Source organism: Zea mays, chromosome 9 (genome assembly GCF_902167145.1).
Source record: "Zea mays cultivar B73 chromosome 9, Zm-B73-REFERENCE-NAM-5.0, whole genome shotgun sequence".
Lineage (NCBI taxonomy): Eukaryota > Viridiplantae > Streptophyta > Magnoliopsida > Poales > Poaceae > Zea > Zea mays.
Genome location: NC_050104.1, coordinates 6,044,629 through 6,066,301, shown reverse-complemented (window position 1 = coordinate 6,066,301; position 21,673 = coordinate 6,044,629). Strand labels below are relative to the sequence as shown.

Here is a 21,673-nt window from a genome sequence, read left to right as displayed (position 1 = left end):
TTGCTGGACCCAGACCCATTCGATAGGGTCCGAGGGCTCGGTGCCTCCCTCCGGTGGGATTCCATTATAAATCGTTCCCGTTGGTCTCAAAAATGTCCTAGGGTACCTCAGGAGCGTATCCCGAACCTCGGCCATGTAACGGACGTACCCAGGGTCATCCCTGACTCTGCGTGCTCTGGGGCGGCTGTCGATCCCTTCCGAGGGGCCAGCCTTCGAACCCCTGATCAGTAGGAGGGCTCGGGGCCCGCTTCCTTCGCTGAGAAGGATCCTTTTTCGAAACATCCCCTTTCCCGATCCCTGTGGCAAGAGAGAGAGAGGAAAAGAAAAAAGGATATGAATTTAAATAATGTGGCACACCTTTTTTGATGCGGTCATCATGACGGAGGTGAAACGGCGCCCGCTTCGCCTGCCAGAGGTGTCGCTTGCCCTGTCAGGGAGTTAATGCGACGGGACGGGCGATTCGTAGGGCGTCTGTTGCGCGTGCGCGAGTCGTTCGAGGAACGAAACACGGGTGCATCGTCTTTACGCTGTGGGAGAGGGCTCCCCTGTCGCTTCAGGAAAGGATGCAAGCCTATAGGTGATTGGACCGCCGCTTCCACACGTCTGTTGCTGCAATTACTGTCGGTCTGCTTTTGGTTATATCAACTGTCGCGCCTATCCCCACAGCTGACTGACCCGTGATCGTCGCACTTAATTGGCACTGTTGGGTCACACACGGGGCTGCCTCGAGTCGCTGCACTGGTTCTGCAGTCGAGAAGACGCGGCTGTTAAGGCCCATATATTATTGCCTGCTACAGTACCCGAGGGGGCTATTATCTCGCTTAATCCAGGTTAGTAACATGGTAACAGAGCAGGTTAGGGTTAGGGTTTACATCTAAACCCGACCCTGATCCAAATTTTTGGCGCCGTCGCTGTGCTGCCATCGCGGCCATCTATCCGGTCAGCCCTCTGGCCGTCGTGCCGTCTCTCTCCGTCGCGCGGCCTTCCCCCTTGCCTACAACGTCCGCCGCCAGGGGTGGATCTCGGTCTGCGCCCTGTCTGCAGCTTCTTCCTCGATCTGCCATCGCGGATCGAGCTCCCACTGTGTCGTCTGCCCGCCAGGAGTCCCGCGCGGATCTTGTCTGCGTCGCCCGTAGCCAGGGGCCCCGCCTGGAGTCCGTCGTCTTCTTCCTGCGCGCGGATCTTCTCTGCGTCGCCCGCCGCCAGTGGTCGTCCGCCGCCCTCTTCCTGTGCCCGCCAGGAGTCCGCCGCCCTTCCTGTGCCCGCCAGGAGCGGATCTCGATCTGCCGCCGCCCTTCCTGTGCCCGCAAGGAGTCTGTCGCCTTCTTCCTGTGCCCGCCAGGAGCGGATCTCGATCGGATCTCGCCGGATTTCTGCTCTGCGCCGTCACCGGATCTGCGTCGTCCGTCTCAGATCTGTGTCGTTCGCCTCCGCCCTGCTCTACGCCGTCACCATTTCTGTGCTGCGCCCGCGCCACTTCTGCGCCGGGCAGGACTGCAGATCTCTGCACCGTCACTGTCGTCGCTGCTTCTGCGCAGGTGGCTGTTATTGCGGGCAGAGTCGCGGTGATCTAGATTATCTGCAGCAGGTCTCGGCTTCCGCTGCCCAGGATCTTCGTCAACTCGTTCAAGTCGAGCTGCTGTCAGCTGCGGCTCCTCTGGTTTGTTTGGTTTCACTGATTTCCATTGGATTCAATATGGCGACAAAAGCTATTGTGGTCAATATCACTCTTGATGGTCAAAATTATCCGGAGTGGGCTTTCTGTGTTGAGACTACACTCCGGGGACATGGATTACTCTTCCATTTGACTGATGTGGCACCTGTTCTTGCTGATGATCATCGCAATGCTGCTGATATCAAAACGTGGCAACTTAATGATGGTAAAGTAATGGCTGCTATGGTGAACATCGTCAAACCGTCGATGATTATGAGCTTGTCTAAATTCAAAACTGCTAAAGCCATCTGGTCTCATTTGAAGGAGCGTTTTGTTCAGGACAGTGGTGCTCTATTACACACTCTCATGCAGCAGACACATGTTATTGAGCAAAATGATATGAGTATTGATGAGTACTACTCAGCCTTTGATCGCCTGATGAGTGCTTTGACATCAATGGTGCCTGCTTGTACCGCTGATCTGTGTCCGGCTCATAAGTTTATTGAGAAGTTCTTCACTTACAGATTTGTTATGGGCGTTCGGGCCGAGTTTGATTCTCTTCGTGCTCATTTACTTCAGGGTTCTGACACTCTCACAATGGCTAAGGCGTTGTCTACTTTACTTGTTGAAGAGACTCGTCTTAATTCTCTGTCCTCTACTGGTGGTAATCCTCACAGTGTGTTGGCTGCTGCCCAGAAACCTAAGAATATTTTTAAGCCTTGTGATCATTGTGGCAAGACCAATCATTGATCTGAGCTTTGCTTTGTCAAGTTCCCTGATAAGTTGACTGATTTCCGTGCACGACGTGCTGCTCGTGGTCGTGGTCCAGGACCATCTAATAGAGGCTCAGTTGCTGTTGCTGCCACTTCGTCCGCTTGTACTTCAGAGTCGGCCTGTGTACTTGATTCAGGAGCTTCCTTTCATGTCACATCTGATCAATCAAAGTTGGCTTCTACTACACCTGTCACAGATGGTGCTTCAGTGCAGACAGCTGATGGTACTGTATGCCACATTACTCATAAGGGTTCTCTTTCAGATCCACACTTTACAGTACCTAATATTTTCTTTGTTCCTGAGCTATCTATGGACCTTCTTTCAGTAGGCCAAATTACGGATCATAATTGCTTTGTCGGATTTGATGACTCATCTTGTTTTGTACAGGACCTTCGCACAGGGGAAGTGATTGGGACTGGCCGTCGCCGTAGAGCTGCTCCTCGCCTCTACATCTTGGACTCTTTGCGGCTTCCTTCCTTGGCTACATCTCCAGCGCATGTGCTTTCAGCTACCCTTGCTTCTGTTGTGTCTTTTGCCCAGTGGCATCATCGTCTAGGTCATTTGTGTGGATCTAGATTGTCTACTCTAATAAAGTCAGGCTGCTTAGGTCATACTTCGGTTGAGTCTGATTTTCATTGTAAGGGTTGTCATCTTGGAAAACAAATACAACTTCCATATTTTACTAGTCATTCTCATTCTGTTCAACCCTTTGATTTGGTTCACTCTGATATTTGGGGTCCTGCACCTTTTGTGTCAAAAGGTGGATATAAATACTATGTTATTTTTATTGATGATCATTCTTGCTACACTTGGATTTATTTCATGAAACACCGCTCTGAGCTGATTTCTATTTATAAAACCTTTGCTCGTATGATTCACACTCAATTTTCGACTCACATTAAAACCTTTCGTTCTGATTCTGGTGGTGAATATTTATCTGATAATTTCCGCCAGTTTTTGACTTCAGAGGGTACTCTTGCTCAGCTTTCTTGCCCTGGTGCTCATGCACAGAACGGTGTGGCTGAACGCAAACATCGTCACATTATAGAAACTGCTCGCACTTTGTTGATATCTTCTTTTGTCCCGTCACATTTTTGGGGTGAAGCAGTTTCTACTGCGGTTTACCTCATCAATAGACAACCGTCATCCAAACTCTCTGGCAAAACACCTGGTGAAGTTCTTTTCGGAACTCCTCCATGATATGACCACCTTCGAGTTTTTGGATGTACGTGTTATGTATTATTATCACCTCGTGAACGTACTAAATTGATTGCTCAATCTGTTGAGTGTGTTTTTCTTGGATACAACCCTGAACATAAAGGCTATCAATGTTATGATTCATCTTCTCGTCGCATGCGTATTTCTCGAGATGTGAGCTTCAATGAAAATCGTCCCTTCTTTTACAACTCTTCCACTCATTCTTCTTTTTATTCCACAGAGTCTACCTCCTTCATGAGCCTTCCTCCCATTTCTGAAACTTCATCAGTATCACCACCTACTGTTTCTACCCCAGATGTCCTTATTCCCATCACACCACCTTCCACTTCCACATCATCTCTGTCTTACTCTTCCAAACCACCTGTCACTCAGACTTACATTCATCGTCCTCGCTCTACTCCCACGGCCAGTCCTGATGACGATCCTGTTGCTGATACTTGTACTAACAATGATGACTCTCATGTTGTTTTTAATCAGGGGTATCATCTTCGTGACCGTGGCACTATTGCAGCTCCAGAACGTTATGGGTTTTCCCGTGCTGGTGCAGTCATTGCTGAACCATCATCTTATAAAGTGGCGTCTGGTATACCTGAGTGGCAGCTTGCTATGACTGATGAATTAAATGCCCTTCATCGCACATGTACATGGGATGTTGTTCCATTACCTGCTGGTGTTGTACCTATCACGTGCAAATGGGTATTCAAGGTTAAAACCAAATCTGATGGGTCTATTGAGCGATATAAAGCTCGCCTTGTGGCTAGAGGTTTTCAACAGACACAGGGTATTGACTATGATGAGACTTTTGCACCTGTGGCCCATCTGACTACTGTCCGAGCTTTACTTGCTGTTGCAGCCTCATCTTCTTGGACTATCTCTCAGATGGATGTCAAAAATGCTTTTCTTCATGGTGATTTACATGAGGAAGTCTATATGCATCCACCTCCTGGGATAGAGGTTCCATCAGGGCATGTATGTCGTCTCCGTCGAGCCTTGTATGGTCTCAAACAAGCTCCTCGTGCTTGGTTTGAGAGATTTGTTTCTGTCATCAAGGCTTGTGGTTTCTATTCTAGTGATCATGATCTTGCATTGTTCATTCATGTTTCTTCACGAGGACGCACATTACTATTACTATATGTTGATGACATGTTGATTACAGGCGATGATCCAGACCATATTGCTCATGTGAAGGCGTCTCTGAGTAAGGAATTTCAAATGTCTGACTTGGGGGCACTCAGTTATTTCTTGGGCATTGAGGTTTTGCAGACTCAAAATGGTATTTACCTTTCTCATGCCAAGTACATACAAGACCTTCTTGATCGTTCTGGTCTTAGTGATACTCGCACTATTGCCACGCCTATGGATCTTCACTTATCTCTTCGTCCTACAGATGGGACACCTTTGGAGGATCCATCTCGATATAGACATCTTATTGGCAGCTTAGTTTACCTTATTGTCACCAGGCCAGATATTGCTCATGCGGTTCAGATCTTGAGTCAGTTTGTCTCTGCTCCTACATCAGTTCATTATGGGCACTTACTTCGTGTGCTTCGATATCTACGGGGGACAAAAACACAATGTTTATTTTATGACTCAAATTCCCCACTTCAGCTTCATGCTTACTCTGATGCTACCTGGGCCAGTGATCCTACAGATCGTCGCTCCATCACTGGTTACTGTATTCTTCTTGGATCATTTCTTTTTGCTTGGAAATCCAAGAAGCAAGCTGTTGTATCTAGATCTAGTACTGAAGCAGAACTTCGACCCCTGGCTACTACTACTGCTGAGATTATCTGGATTCGTTGGCTCTTGGCTGATCTAGGCGTTTATTGTGACTCGCCTACACTTCTTCGCTGTGACAACACTGGAGCTATACAAATTTGTCATGATCCAGTGAAGCGTGAACTCACAAAACACATTGGTGTTGATGTCTCATTCACTAGATCTCATTGTCATCAGAAGACCATTGATCTTCAATATGTGCCCTCAGAATTACAGCTTGCGGATTTCTTCACAAAAGCACAAACTAGGGCACAACATCAGTTTCATCTAATCAAACTCAATGCTTCAAATCCTCTACTTCCGCCTTGAGTTTGATAGGGGATGTTAAGGCCCATAAGGCCCATATATTATTGCCTGCCTATATATATGCTACAGTACCCGAGGTGGCTATTATCTCGCTTAATCCAGGTTAGTAACAGCGGCATTGGCGCAAGTGGCGGTGCGGTTTCTTTGCACGTAGTAACCGGTGCGTCGGTTACATGACGTGTGGGCCCGGGCCTCCATGCTGGACCGCCAGATGTGACGGAGCTGAAAGGGTGCACGACCGTGGCGCGGTTGTACGCTTCTTGCATGGCAGTCCGCCTTTTCGACCGCTGGTTTCGGTGAGGATGAGAGGGCGTATAACCGCGGGGCGGTTACATGCTTCGCGTGCGGCGGTTTGCCTTCTTCGCGTTTCGGGTCAGCTCATATGACGTGTGGGACCCAGCCCCCGTGTCGTAGGGTGGGAACCCTGGAGCACGTCGGTGGAGACTTTGCCCGTGACGCTTGGGGGTGCGAGTGAGGAGATCTACCTTTAAAAAGGGATCGATCCCCACGGACGACGCCATCAAGGATGTTCATCATCCGTGCTGGGGAGGAGGGTGAGCCGAGTTGGGTCCCGCCTCCGCGTGGGCAGCGGCCCGCTCCTTCTCTCAGTGTTCGGGGGAGAAGGGCGTTCGCCGTCCGTGGCGCTGTCAGCTGCCGCGTGTCTGGCTCCCCGGCCTGAGCGGCTCTAGTGCTGCTTCCGGTGCCGCCTCCTACCGCTGGGGCGGAGCGTGGCTGCTCGTCCGCCGCACGGGTGTCGGTCACGCCGTGCGCGGGCCGGCCATGCCCAGGTCCTTCCTGCGCCGCCGGCTGCACCGGGGGGTCGCACAACACGTCGTACGCCGCGAGGGCGGTGTTTGTGTTCTGGGACAGTCTCATCCTCGCTCCTGTGGCGAGGACGGGAGTGAGGACCTACCAGTGCGCACTGGGGCGGCCGTCGTTCGCCGGTGCGGTGTTGGTGGGCAGGTGGCCGCTGTCGTCGGTGCTGAGGTGGTGGTCGCCATAGGTGAGGCTTCCCTGCAGAAGCGGTTGCCTCCGCCGATGAGACCGTCAGTGCCACCTGCGCGCTGGAGCTCCGGCTCTTTGGCTTTAATGGCTGGTTCTCGTCCCTTGTAGGGGGACGTGGGCGAGGGCCTTTTCACAGTAGCGTTTGCCCTGAGGCACTCGCTGCTGGTGTCTAGCCGCCCGAGGCAGAGGTTGTTGTCGCTGCTGGTGCAGTGGTCGCCGACGAGCCGCCTGGAGTTTGTTATCCCGCAGGCCTTCTGGTGTGGAGGTAGTTCATTCCTGCGGGAATGGAGCCGGAGTCCCGTTTGTAATGGTACTTGCTTGAGAGCAAGATGTAATAGCTTTAAGTACTTAGACATCTGCCGCAGGTCGGGAAAACCACCGAGGGTGCTGCCGACGTCAAAGTCTATGTAGCATAGTTATCCCAAGTACGCGTGTTTGTTCTTTGTGGCTGCTGAGGCCTGAACATTTGGTTATAAAGCCGTGCTTCTTTCCCCTTATTTCGAGCATTAGGACTTGTTCGTCGGTAGCAGAATCACTTATCCGAGCGTGAGCTACGTTTCGCGGAAGGTGACGAGTGAGGTATCCGTATCCCGGAGGCATAGGAGTCCCTCGGCTCAGTCGGCCTTGTCGTTCAAGGTCTCTCTCGCTCGTGTTTAGGATTCCGTTATCGACGCAGTCGAAGGGCACGAAAGTCGTTTTGGTGGAAAACTTTTCCGAGGAAAATTTTGACGCAGAGGGAGTTCCCTCCTCTTCTAGACCCGAGGCGACCGCTTGGGCCGGGACCCTTGCGGAGGGCCTGGCCGTGGCCGTTGGGTCTGGCCGGTCCACCCAAGCCATGACCTCACAGCAGCGTGCCCGGGCCGAAGGTATGTTTTGCCCGCTTTGTGACTTTGTTTTTTGGCTTCATTCTTCTCTTCGTGTCTGAAGAACATTGTCCGGCTGTCTGTAGGGTTCGAGACGGCTCTTAATGAGTCCGTCAAGAACTGCAAGGCGCTTGCCCAGGCGGCTGAGCAGAAGGAGGCCGACCGCGTGGCCATGTCCGAGGCTATCTCGGCCTTTTGCCGGGCCTTCGGCCTCGACGACGTCCCCTTGGGTAGCTCCCCCCAGAATCACCTGCGGGCCTTGGGCGGCCATGTGCGCAGCAGACTCCGCGGGGCGCTGCACCACGGCGTTAGGCGAGCCTTCGCCATGCTCGCTTCCCACTACGACGTGGATCTGGAGCGGGTCAGCGAGGGGTACTGCTTACCCGACGAAGAGGAGGCCGCCTTAGCCTAGGTCCAGAGGCTTGACGCGACCGTCGAGGGCCCAAGCACGGCGCTGGCTTCCTCCTTTGAGGTGGAGATCCTTCCGCCCGTGTCGCCGTCTGAGGCCGGGCCAGATTCTGCCGAGGGTGGAAACGACGCCAAGGGTGCTGCTCCTCCCCCTGTCGATGTCTAAGCCTGCAGGAACAGATTGTTTTAAGTATGCGTATGTTTTTTGCGGCCGCTGAGGCCTAAACATTTCTATTGTCGGATTATAAAGCTACGTTTTCTTTCCTCTTGTTTCATGCGTTAGGACTTGTTCGGTAGCAGAATCGCTTATTCGAGCGCGAGTTACTTTTCGCGGAAGGTGATGAGTGAGGTATCCGTATCCCGGAGGCGTAGGAGTCCCTCGGCTCGGTCGGCCTTGCCGTTTAAGTGTTCCTCTCGTTGTTTTTAGGATTCTGTTATTGATATAGTCGAAAAGCACGAAAGTCGTTTTCTTTCCTCTTGTTTCGTGTGTTAGGACTTGTTCGTCGGTAGCAGAATCACTTATCCGAGCGTGAGTTACTTTTCGCGGAAGGTGATGAGTGAGGTATCCGTATCTCGGAGGCGTAGGAGTCCCTCGGCTCGGTCGGCCTTGCCGTTTAAGGTTCCTCTCATCGTTTTTAGGATTCTATTATCGATATAGTCGAAAATCACGAAAGTCGTTTTGGTAGAAAACTTTTTCGAGGAAAATTTTGACGCAGAGGGGGTTCCCCCCTTCTAGCCCCCGAGGGAGGGTCGGGCTTTGCCGAGGCAAGGCTGATCCTTCCTTGATGGTTAGACATTATTTATGCATGTAAAGAAAGCGAGATACATGAACGACTTGAAACATTTTAAGGATAAAAGCGACGTAGCTGTTCGATGTTCCAAGCGTTGCTGTAGACCTCGCCTTGATCGTTGGCCAGCTTGTATGTCCCGAGCTTCAAGATCTTGGTGATGATGAACGACCCTTCCCAGGGAGGAGTAAGCTTGTGGCGCCCTCGGGCGTCTTGTCGCAGCCGAAGTACCAAGTCTCCCACTTGGAAGCCTCGGGGCCGAACCCTTCGGGCGTGGTAGCATCGCAGAGACTGCTGATACCGCGCTGAGTGTAGTAAGGCCACATCCCGAGCCTCTTCCAGCTGGTCCAATGAATCCTCTCGGCTGGTCTGGTTGTTTCGGTCGTCGTATGCCTTTGTCCTCGGGGAACCGTATTCTAAGTCCGTGGGTAGGACGGCCTCGGCCCCGTAGACTAGAAAGAACGGCGAGAAACCTGTGGCCCGGCTCGGCGTCATCCTCAGACTCCAAACCACCGAGGGTAGTTCTTTTATCCACCGCTTGCCAAACTTGTTGAGGTTGTTGTAGATCCTCAGTTTTAGTCCCTACAAAATCATACCATTGGCACGCTCCACCTGCCCATTTGTCATTGGGTGAGCTACGGCGGCCCAGTCCACATGGATGTGGTGGTCTTCGCAGTAGTCCAGGAACTTTTTTCCAGTGAACTGTGTGCCATTGTCGGAGATGATGGAGTTTGGGACCCCAAAGCGGTGGATGATATTTGTGAAGAACGCCACTGCCTGCTCGGACCCGATGCTGGTTAAGGGTCGGACCTCGATCCACTTGGAGAATTTGTCGATGGCGACCAGCAGGTGCGTGAAGCCCCCGGGTGCCTTCTGCAAGGGACCGACGAGGTCCAGACCCCATACGGCAAACGACCAAGTGATAGGTATTGTCTGCAGGGCTTGAGCGGGCAGATGCGTCTGTCTCGCGTAGAATTGACACCCTTGGCAAGAGCGTACAATCCTAGTGGCGTCGGCCACCGCGGTCGGCCAGTAGAAACCTTGTCGGAAAGCGTTTCCCACGAGGGCCCGAGGTGCTACATGGTGACCGCAAGCCCCCGAGTGTATTTCTTGTAACAACTCTTGTCCTTGGGCGACGGATATGCATCGTTGGAGAATGCCGGAGGGGCTGCGGTGGTACAACTCTTTTTCATCACCCAGTAAAACGAACGACTTGGCGCGCCGAGCCAGTCGCCGAGCTTCGGCCTTGTCGAGGGGTAGCTCTCCTCGGAGGAGATATTCTAGGTACGGGGTCTGCCAGTTTTGGTTTGGCGCAACCTCGTTCTGCTCTCCCTCAACGCGCAGGGCCTCACCCTCGGCGGCCGAGGATACCTCGGGCTGGGCCGAGGTCTCCTCGGGTTCAGGCGCGTCATCGATTTTGACGGATGGTTGATATATGTCCCTGGAGAAGACGTTCGGGGGAACCGTCGTTCGCCCCGAGGCTATTTTCGCTAGCTCATCCACGGTCTCGTTGTATCGTCGAGCAACATGGTTGAGTTCCAGCCCGTAGAACTTATCTTCCAAGCGCCGAACTTTGTCGCAATAGGCCTCCATTTTTCGATCGCGGCAGTGGGAGTTCTTCATGACCTGGTCAATGACGAGCTACGAGTCGCCATGGACGTCGAGGCGCTGAACCCCTAGCTCGATGGTGATGCGCAGTCCATTAACCAAGGCCTCGTACTCGGCCACGTTGTTTGACACCGGAAAATGGAGGCGCAGTACGTAGCGCACATGTTTCCCGAGGGGTGAGATGAAGAGCAAGCCAGCACCTGCTCCTGTTTTTATAAGCGACCCATCGAAGTACATGGTCCAAAGTTTGGGCTTTATTGGAGCTGTCGGCAATTGGGTGTCGACCCATTCAGCCAGGAAGTCTGCCAAGACTTGAGATTTTATGGCCTTCCGAGGAGCGAATGAAAGTGTTTCTCCCATGAGTTCCACTACCCATTTTGCTATCCTACCCGAGGCCTCTCGGCACTGGATGATCTCTTCCAGGGGAAGGATGACACCACAGTCACCGGATGAGACTCGAAGTAGTGTCGCAACTTTCGCCGTGTTAGAATTACTGCATACAGTAGCTTCTGGATTTGTGGGTAGCAGATCTTGGTCTCGGATAGCACCTCGCTGATGAAGTAGACCGGCCTCTGGATGAGCAGTGCATGCCCTTCTTCTCGTCTCTCGACTATGACTGCGGCGCTGACCACCTGAGTGGTTGCGGCTACGTAAATCAAGAGGGCTTCTCCCGCAGCGGGGGGCACCAAGATGGGCGCATTAGTAAGGAGTGCCTTTATGTTTCCGAGGGCTTCTTTGGCCTCGGGGGTCCAAGCGAAGCGCTCGACCTTCCTTAAGAGGCGGTACAAGGGCAATCCTTTCTCGCCGAGGCGTGAGATGAAGCGGCTCAGAGCCGCAAGGCATCCCATGACCCTTTATACTCCTTTTAAATATTTGATGGCTCCCATGTTGGTGATGGCCGCGATTTTCTCCAGGTTCACCTCGATGCCTCGCTCGGAGACGATGAACCCTAGGAGCATGCCTCGGGGGACTCCGAAGACACACTTCTCGGGATTGAGTTTCACGCCCTTGGCTTTTAGGCACCTGAATGTCACTTCAAGGTTAGAGAGGAGGTCAGAGGCTTTCCTTGTCTTAACAACGATGTCATCGACGTAAGCCTCGACCGTTCTGCCGATGTGCTCTCCGAACACGTGGTTCATGCACCTTTGGTAGGTTGTACCTGCATTCCTCAAGCCAAATGGCATAGTTGTATAACAATACATGCCAAAGGTGTGATAAAAGAAGTCGCGAGTTAGTCGGACTCTTTCATCTTGATTTGGTGATAGCCTGAATAGGCATCAAGGAAAGATAGGGTTTCGCACCCAGCAGTGGAGTCCACAATTTGATCGATGCGAGGCAGAGGGTAGGGAACCTTTGGACATGCTTTGTTTAAACCAGTGTAGTCTACGCATATCCTTCATTTCCCACCTTTTTTCTTTACAAGCATAGGGTTAACTAACCATTCTGGATGGAATACCTCTTTGATGAACCCTGCAGCCATTAGCTTGTGGACCTCCTCGCCTATGGCCCTGCGCTTTTCTTCATCAAAGCGGTGCAGGGGCTGCTTCACGGGCCGGGCACCGGCTCGGATGTCCAGTGAGTGCTCGGCGACATCCCTCAGTATGCCAGGCATGTCCGAGGGACTCCACGCAAAAATTTCTGTGTTTGCACGAAGAAAGTCGACGAGCACTGCTTCCTATTTGGGGTCGAGCTCGGAGCCAATCCTGACTTTCTTGCCGGCATCATTGCTGGGGTCGAGAGGGACGGACTTAACCGCCTCGTCCGGTTCGAAGTTGCCGGCGTGGCGCTTCGCATCTGGCGCCTCCTTGGAGAGGCAATCCAGGTCGGCGATTAGGGCCTCGGACTCGGCGATGGCCTCGGCGTACTCCATGCATTCTTTGTCGCACTCGTAAGCATGGCGGTACGTGGATCCGACAGTGATGATTCCCTTGGGGCCTGACATCTTGAGCTTGAGGTACGTGTAGTTGGGGACGACCATGAACTTGGCGTAGCACGGTCTTCCCAACACCGCGTGATAGGTCCCTCGGAACCCGACCACCTCGAAAGTGAGGGTTTCCTTTCGGAAGTTGGAGGGAGTTCCGAAGCAGACGGGCAAATCGAGTTGCCCAAGGGGCAGGACGTGCTTACCGGGGACGATCCCGTGAAAAGGTGTTGCGCCGTCCTGGATCGTGGACAGATCACCCCCAAGAGCCCTAGGGTCTCGGCGTAGATGATGTTGAGGCTGCTGCCTCCATCCATGAGGACCTTGGTGAGCCTAGCGTTGCCGATGACGGGGTCGACGACAAGCGGGTACCTTCCTGGGCTTGGTACGCAGTCGGGGTGGTCGCCATGGTCGAAGGTGATGGGCTTGTCGGACCAGTCTAGGTAGACCAGCGCCGCTACCTTCACCGAGCAGACCTCCCGGCGCTCCTGCTTGCGGTGCCGAGCCGAGGCGTTCGCCACTTGCCTACCGTAGATCATGAAGCAGTTGTGGACCTCCGGGAACTCCTATTCCTTGTCGCCCCCTTCTTGTTGTTGCCTTGGTCTTTGCCACCTTCTGCCGAGGGTCCGGCCTTGTTGAAGTAACATCGGAGCATGTCGCATTCTTCAAGGGTGTGCTTGACGGGACCCCTGTGATAGGGGCACGACTCCTTGAGCATCTTGTCGAACATGTTGGCCCCTCCGGGAGGCTTCCGATGATTCCTGTGCTCGGCAGTAGCGACGAGATCCGCGTCGACGACGTCACGTTTTGCTTGCGCCTTCTTCCTGGCCTTCTTCTTCGTGCCATGCTGGACGGACGCCTCGGGGGCGTCTTCCTTCTGTCTTCCCTGAGGCTGCTTGTCCTTCCAGAAGATGGCTTCGACCGCCTCCTGACCAGAGGCGAACTTGGTGGCGATGTCCATCAATTCGCTCGCCTTGGTGGGAGTCTTGCGTCCCAGTTTGCTCACCAGGTCTCGGCAAGTGGTGCCGGCGAGGAATGCCCCGATGACGTCCGAGTCGGTGATGTTGGGCAGCTCGATGTGCTGCTTTGAAAACCGTCGGATGTACTCTCGCTGGGATTCCCCTGGCTGCTGGCGGCAGCTTCAGAGATCCCATGAGTTCCCAGGGCGCACGTACGTACCTTGGAAGTTTCCAGCGAAGGCCTTGACTAGGTTGTCCCAATCGGAGATCTACGCAGGAGGCAGATGCTCCAGCCAGGCCCGAGCATCGTCAGAGAGGAAAAGGGGGAGGTTGAGGATGATGAGGTTGTCGTCGTCCGTCCCTCCCAACTGGCATGCCAGCCGGTAATCCGCAAGCCACAACTTCGGCCTTGTCTCCCCTGAGTACTTGGTGATGGTAGTCGGGGCTCGGAACCGAGCTAGGAACGGCGCTCGTCGTATGGCCCGGCTGAAGACTCGCGGACCTGGTGGTTCGGGCGAGGGGCTCCGATCCTCCTCACTGTCGTAGCGTCCCCCGCGCCTGGGGTGGTAGCCTCGACACACCCTTTCCTCGAGGCGGGCTCGATGGTCGCGGCGGCTCGACGGTCGCGGCGGTGTTGTTCGCTGCCGAGGCGGTCCAGGGCTGCAGGCGTCCCGTCCCGTGTGCGCTCGGTGCGGACCGAGGCCTCCCGCATGCGTCGGGAGGACGTTGTGCGATGCTCCGAGCGGCACCCTCGCCTTCGGGAGGCAGAGCTTTCGGCTCGTCGGACTGCGGCATCTTCCAGGTGATCCTTGAGTTCGCCCTGGATACGTCGCCCCTCGGTGGTGGTGGCTCCGGCATTGTTCGAAGTAGCATCGCCGCTGCAGCTAGGTTCTGGCCGGCCTCGCTGAATGCCGGGGGCAGTCTTGCCCTGACATCGTCAACGATACGGCGCTGGACGTCCCGGGCCCGATGACGTGCTCCTCCGGCGAGTGCTCGGCCTGCCCACTCGTGCTCAATGTTTTGTCGGAGCTGCACAAGCCGCCCTGCTTCTTCATCGAACTTGGCCTGCATCTCGCGGAGTTGCTCGAGCTGTGTGTCCTGACCCCCCGCAGGGACTCGGACCACAGCTAGCTCTCGCGGGATCTCAACACGAGACGCAGGCATAGGGGCGTCGTCATCTTCTGGCATGTCGAGGTGGTTGTCTTCATCGTGATCCCTCTGATCAATGTGGAAACACTCGCGACTTGGGCCATAACCCTTGTCGTCGAGGCTATGGTCATCGTCGGAACAGCCGGAGAGGCAGTAGTCACATGCGGACATGAAGTCTCGCATGGCACTGGGATCACGAAGTCCGGAGAAATGCCAACCAAAGTCGGGGTTGTCTTCTTCCTCGAAACCCGCGGGTCCGGAGGTTGAGACGGCCGTCAGTCGGTCCCAAGTTGACCACATATGGTACCCTGGAAGGTCAGGATATGCCCTTGCGAAAGCGCTCACCAAAGCGGGGTCGCTTGGTGGATCGAAGCTGAATCTAAAGGGAACAGGGTGGAAAACGGATGGTACCTCTTAGTTGATGGACGGTTGTGAAGTCGCATCGGGGACGGAATGCACCGTTATCTTAGGTACGAGGCTGACGCCCAATAAGTCCTTCGCGAGGGTGCTGGCGTCATCAGTCCGCTTGGGGTTGGCACATTGCTGGGAAGCGACACCCGTCGTTGTCTCAGGTGCAAGGACAACACCCGACATGTCCCCCGCAGGGGTGCCGGCGTCGTCGACTCGCTCTGGTCCGATAGCTGACGAGGTGCTGCCTCCTGCCTGGCCACGGTTGCCCCGTCTCCCCCTCCTCCGGCGAGGAGGGTGGTGGGGCAAACCCGGATGCTCCTCTTCTGTCGTGGGGAGATGTCGTCGTCGAGTTCGCCACCGCCGAGCAAGCCGACGACCGTCGTTGTTGTCGTGCTGCGAGGGGAGGAGTACCACGTCATAGCTGCCGTCACGGGACATGAACTCGAGACTCCCGAAGCGGAGCACCATCCCGGGCTGAAGAGGCTGCTGAAGGCTACCCATCTGGAACTCAACGGGAAAGTGTTTATCAACACGCAGCAGCTCCCTACCTGGCACGCCAACTGTCGGCGTTTTGGACCCGCGAGGACCGTCAACCGACCAGTGAATTTGTCGCTGCGTGTCCCTGCCCAGATGGGTTGATGCAAGATGGAACACAAGAGGGAGAATGAGGCTTATGTTTGTTGGCACTTGCTCTCGGTCACAAGGGGGGCCAACAAGGGTGAACAACGACGTCAACAGGGTTACGCGCAAGATGGCAATAGCTCTGCTAATCTGGCCTCTCACGGGCACTATGCGGGGGTATTTATAGGTACCTGAGCGCCCAGCGCCTTGTGTTAAGGACGCATGTGCCCTCAGCTACCTAGGTTATCCCCAGAATATTCCCATAAAGCAGGGTTACAGACTGTAATTACAGGGACGCCTTTACAAATTAGGCACGTAACACGCGGCGGCCACGCAGGGCCCGTTACAATGGGCCGGATCGCACGTGGGCCTCTGAGCTGGGCGAGGCTGCACTGTGGGATGACGACGTCGCAGGCCTTCGTCTGGTGCCGAATAAAGCGAAGGGTGTCCCTGCCTATTTTGTCTCTGTCAGACCAGCGACTCAGCGAAGGCCTCGAGCGAAGGGTCGCGTCTTTGCCTTCGCCCCAACATTTGCCCTCCGAGGGACCAGTTCGACAAAGTCACCTGGTGCCGAAGACGTCGCTAGATGGCGGAGACGCTGCCCTCGCTCGAAGTGGTTCCGCGGGGGTTTTTGACATGATCGTTGATTGACAGCGTACTGTTGGATTGCGGGTTTCCCGAAGCGCCGCGCCCTGTTGGATTGCGGGTTTCCCGAAGAGCCGCGCCCTGTCTATAAAAGGGGGCGAGGGTCGGTGCTTTTTGAACTTCACTTTCCGCGCTCCGTGAAAACCCTAGCCGCCTTTTTTTACCGTCTTGTTGCTCGTCTGCCCGCCGTGCTCTTGTTCGCCGGAGATCTGGCTCGAGTGAAGCAGACCGCCCGCCGCCGCCGACGGTACGTAGCGATGCCGACCTCCTCTTCTTCCGCTGCCGCTACGCCGCCGGCCGACGCCTCGCCGCCGGCCAACGCCTCGTCTGAGGAGACGCTGAGTAGTTTGATGGCGGAGGAGTTGCGCGCCGGCGATTCTGTGGATTTTGGCGTGTCGCGGATGTCGTCGGTCCGCGTGCAAGATATGCAGCGGTTGGGTTACTTCGGCGGCGGAGTTGCTCGTGTCCCGGGGACGGAGGAAGTCCCCGAGCTGGAGGGCGAGTTGGTTGTGTTCGAGGCGTTCTTCGCCGCCGGTCTCCGCCTGCCTGCGCACCGATTTGTTGGCGAAGTCCTGCGCAGGTTTAACGTTCAGATACATCAGCTGACACCGAACGCTGTGGTGGCTCTGTCGAAGTATGTCTGGGCGATGACTTCGTACGGCGGACAGCCATCGGTCGAAGTCTTTGCGAAGTATTATTGCTTGCACTGGCAGAAGAGGATGATTGGAGATGAAGTTGCTCAGTTTGGGTCCTGCACGTTTACGCCGAAGACCGGCAAGACCACGATGCAGGTAGTCGAGTTGGTTCCTTGCGCCCGCAACAAGTGGGGCAACTGGAATGAGTTTTGGTTTTACGTTGCTGAGGGTACCGTCGAAGACCATGAGGGACTCCCCGTGTCCGAGATGTGTTCTCATTTTTACTCAGCGTACCCGCCCTTTGAGGTGGCGGAGGAGGATGTGGACGAAGGGGCCCTTCGGTGCGCCGCCGGCCTGAGCAGTGGGCGCGATTTGGTGGAAGAATTTGTGGCGTACGGGGTATGGCCCTTGGCGCATGGCTGGGCGTTGGGCGAAGTGTGCCCTCGCCAGATACCTTTCCACGGTGGGAGGGTGGTGCGAAGTCTCGCCTTCGCGCTGAATCTGCAAAGCCACGATCCGTCCGCCTTTGTGCGTGAGGCGGAGGATGGGGCGGTGCGGCTCGTTGGTCGTTACGTGCCGAGGACAGAGGGCCAGCGCAGCTGGGAAATCCGCGGGTCGAATGACCGTCTGAACAGGGTTTTTGAATTGAATCAACTGCCGTATGACGGCTATTCCGGTCAAGACGATGTGGACCGCCGTGGGAAGAAGCCGGTGGTGGAGACTAGAGACGACCCTGAGCCGGCGGCCGCCCCATCCTCTAAGAAGAGGAAAGTAGGTACTGCCATGGGAGGACTTGGGGTTTCTGATGGTTTTGCTAGAGAGTTGATGAGGACATGCGCGGCCCCGGGGGGAAGGATGTCTTCGCCCGAGCTCCGGGAGTCCTCGGCTCGGATGCTGAGGGTTACCGGGGGTTGTTGGCCTAGGAATGTTCCTATCCCCCGCGCGGCTGGCAAGGACTTTTTTACATCTCGCATGGTTCGTGAATGGAGAGTTTTTCCTTACGGGCGGAATATTGCTGCTGTTGTGTCGGCAGTGATGGACAAGGATCGCCAAGGAGCTGCACAAAAGCGCCAGGCGGTTGTCAGGCTCGTTGAAGCCAGGCCGAAGAGGCAGCGGGGGGCTGCGAAGGCTTCGGCCCCCGGCGGAGGCAAGCCGCCGCTGGCGGCGAAGTCGGGCGTCCCTGCATCTTGCAAGGCGCCGGAGGCTCCAAATCGACGAAGGCTGTGCCGCCGTCCAGCAGAGTGCCGGAGGTCGCGAAGGCGGCCCGAGCGTTGCCGTCGTCAGGCAAGCGTGTCGCCGACTTCGCCACCGATATTAGTGTGGACGACTATTTTGGTGGTAAGTCGTTGGCTCGTTTTTTTTAATTTATTCGTTGATACGTCGCAGGGTCGGACGAAGGCCAACTTGCTATAGTTGCGCCTGCCGCGGCGACCACGACGGCTGCCATAGTGCCGAAGGCGAAGGGCGGGGCTCTTAGCGCCGGAGGCGAGGTGTTGGCCCTCGTGGCTGTCAGGGATGAGGCGGGCGTTGTGTCCCGCCGGCTGAAGGAGGTGAAGGAGGCACTAAGTCAGGTCCGTTGAGCTAGACTTCGGTGTTTTTTTTGCTGGGGCCGCGGTCTTACGTGTGTTTTGCAGGCGGCTGACTTCGTCGACCGCACAGCGTCGGGGGCGCTCACGGCAGTTGTGTCTTCCGAAGTCGAGAGACTTCGGACGCAACATGCTGACACCGTTCGTGAAAAATCAGTCGCCGACAGTAAGTGCCGCAAGCTGGCGGACAAGGTGGCCGCACTGGAGAGGGAGAAGACTGACCTCCGGTGCCAACTGGCTGGGGAGAGGAGGGAGACCAATGAGGCCCTTGCCAAGGAGCAGGCTGCGCAGGCGGAGGCCAAATTGGCGCGGGCGGAGGGCAATATTGCCAGGGAGCGCGCCGAGCAGCTGCAGGAGCGGCTCACCGCCCTGGAGAGCCGCGTGGAGAGGGCCGAGGCCGCGTCGCGCGCGGAGGCAGAGTGGACGCGCAAACAGCTTATGGATACATACCATGAGCTGGGCGCGCGAAACGGTGACTTCAAAGTGCCGGACCGAGAGCCCGGACTTCGCTGCCTGGAGTGGGTGCAGGAGGAGTTGCAGGCACTCCCCACTGTCGTGGAGGGGTTTATGTCGTATGCCTCCCTGGTCACCTGCGAGGGGGCGATGAACGCGCTCTCCCGCGAAGGGTGCCGGCACTTCGAGGTCTTCAACCAAGCCGATGAAGTTTTTGAGCGAGATATCTACAAGGTTGAGGACCCCATAGTGAAGGACTCCGCCGGAGCCATCTACGACTGGATGTGGGTCCGCACGGTCGCGAGGTGGTCAGGGAGCGGGCCGAGACAGCGAGGGCTCAGGTAACGTTTGGCGTTTGTTTGGCGTTTGCTGGATGTGGGCTATGTGTGGGTTTGCTGAATTTGTGTGCTGTGTCTTAGGCGGCGCGTGGCGAGAGGGTGGATGACTTCGGGGCGTTGAACAGCGCCGCCTGACCCGGAGCCGATCCCGGCGGAGGCCGTGTCCGGGGCCGCCCTGGAGCCGCCCCCGGAGGCCGCGGAAGGCGCTCCGGATGCTCCCGCCGCTGCTGCGGCCGTCGGAGACCTTCCCCCAGAGACCGCCGAAGGCGCGCCAGATGCCTCCGCAGCCGCTGCGCCTAGTGCTGAGGATCCTGCGACGGTGGCGGCGGAGGCGACAGCGGAGGCAACGGCGGAGGCTCCCGCAACGGCCGGGTCTTCGCAGGTGGCGTAGTGGGTGTAGATAGTTGGGGAATTTTGGATATGTTGCTGAATTTTGGTTGCTGCGCAGGTTCAAGATTTTGGGCCTGCGCACGCAACCGCCACTACTAAATTTTTGGCGGCTTCGACCGTGGATGGTGGTAATAAATGTGATGGTTCTGCATCTGAGTTTTCTGATTTTGCTGACTCTGGGAGCTCGGTTGAGTGGACTGAGGAGTCGTCGGAGGAGGACTTGGACTACTTTGCGGCCTTGGATGTGGCTGCGGCGGAGGCTTCACCGCACGCTGCGGACGCGGAAGATGTGCCTGGTCCTAGTACTGGGCGCCGGCGACGAAGGGCGGTTGCGAAGAGCAGAGTGAGTGAAGCGGAGGGGGGTGGGCTTCGTGTGAGTAGGGCTGGCCGGCAGGAACTGTTGTCTTTGCCAGCCACCGTAAGTACTGGTGAAGGGGAATTGCGAAGTCTTTTTGCGGGTGAGGAGCTTAGGATAATGTTATTTAATTATAGGGAGATGGGAATCATTCCTAAGGTTGAGCCGATGTAGAGTGTGGTGCCCTCGCTTGTACATGTGTAAAGGCTTGTATGATGAGGTTGTGTGCCCCCGCACACTTGGCTATGCTTGCGAAGGCGTTATGTACTTGGTCTGGTGTGTTTTGTTATGGTGTGCTGGTGCGTATATAGTCGGTCTTGGCGCGGGCAGTTTGGTGTTGTCGATTTTGCTTTTGTTGTGCTAGTCCGGCTGCACCCTTAGGCAGCTTCTGCACGGATAGTCTTCGCGGTAGACTGAGGTTTTTCGCACTTGTTGTGCTAGTCCGGCTGCACCCTTAGGCGACTTTTGCGTGGATAGTCTTCGCGGTAGACTTCGGTTTTTTCACACTTGTTGTGCTAGTCCGGCTGCACCCTTAGGCGACTTCTGCGCGGATAGTCTTCGCGGTAGACTTCGGTTTTTTCGCACTTGTTGTGCTAGTCCGGCTGCACCCTTAGGCGACTTCTGCGCGGATAGTCTTCGCAGTAGACTTCGGTTTTTTCGCACTTGTTGTGCTAGTCCGGCTGCACCCTTAGGCGACTTCTGTGCGGATAGTCTTCGCGGTAGACTTCGGTTTTTTCGCACTTGTTGTGCTAGTCCGGCTGCACCCTTAGGCGACTTCTGCGCGGATTTGTCGCACGCGAGGGTGGCTAGCGCTGAGCCTCGCGGTGACCTCGTGTTAGTCGAATGTCGAAGACCGTCGTCGCGGTCTTTTTTCGACGCATGTTTTTGCGGGGGATTTTTCACTTGTATATTACATGGCTCCGCCTCGTTAAAAACCTCACCCCCCGGGAGGAAAAGAGTGCGGGCCAGAATAAAATTGTTTTTATGAATTACAAGGGCGAATCGGCCCTGATGAGTCAAACAAAAAATTTGCGGAGGTTGTCAATGTTCCAGGAGTGCTCCAGGTCTTCGCCGTTTGGCGTCGCGAGCCTGTAAGCGCTGGGGGAAGCTTTCGTCTTGACAATGAAGGGGCCCTCCCACTTGGGCTCTAGCTTGCCCATGGACTCTGTCCGAGCTGTTCGGACGAGTACGAGGTCTCCTTCGCTGAACTCCCTCGGGATGACTGAGTGGTCGCGCCATGCTTTTGTCTGGGCTTGGTATTTGTTTAGTGCCTGTAAGGCGAAGACTCGGTCTCTGTCGATGAGATCCTTTGAGGTTGGCTCGTCCACGTCGGGGACGGCTGACGGAGCCGTTCGTGGGGACCCATGTTTTATTTCTTGTGGGGTCATAGCCTCCGATCCGTATAGAAGGCGGAAAGGAGTGAACCCGGTCGCCCTGCACTCAGTCGTGTTTAGTGCCCAGACCGCCTCGGGTAATAATTCGGTCCATCTGCCCTTCTTTTCATCGAGGAGCATCTTTTTGACGGCTGTGAAGATTTTTCCATTGGCGCGCTCCACAACTCCGTTGGACTGCGGGTGATAAACTGAAGCGAAGGCAAGCTTGGTGCCAATGGAGAAACAAAAATCCTTGAAGTCTTGGCTGTCAAACTACTTGCCGTTGTCAACTGTTAGTTCGGACGGTACTCCGAAGCGGCAAACAATGTTTTGCCAGAAGAATTTTTGGGCAGTCTTTGATGTTATTGTGGAAACAGCCCTTGCCTCGATCCATTTGGTGAAGTACTCGACAGCGACGAAGGCGAACTTAAGGT

The 21,673-nt window shown here is 55.5% G+C and overlaps 1 long non-coding RNA gene across 1 annotated transcript; it reads left to right on the top strand.

Moving 5' to 3' along the window:
* Positions 1-2,286: 2,286 nt before the first annotated feature.
* LOC109942411 (uncharacterized) lies at positions 2,287-3,220 on the top strand. The gene is made up of 2 exons (XR_002265181.2): positions 2,287-2,651; positions 2,816-3,220. It is a non-coding gene; the product is annotated as an uncharacterized lncRNA (long non-coding RNA).
* The last annotated feature ends 18,453 nt before the right edge of the window (positions 3,221-21,673 follow it).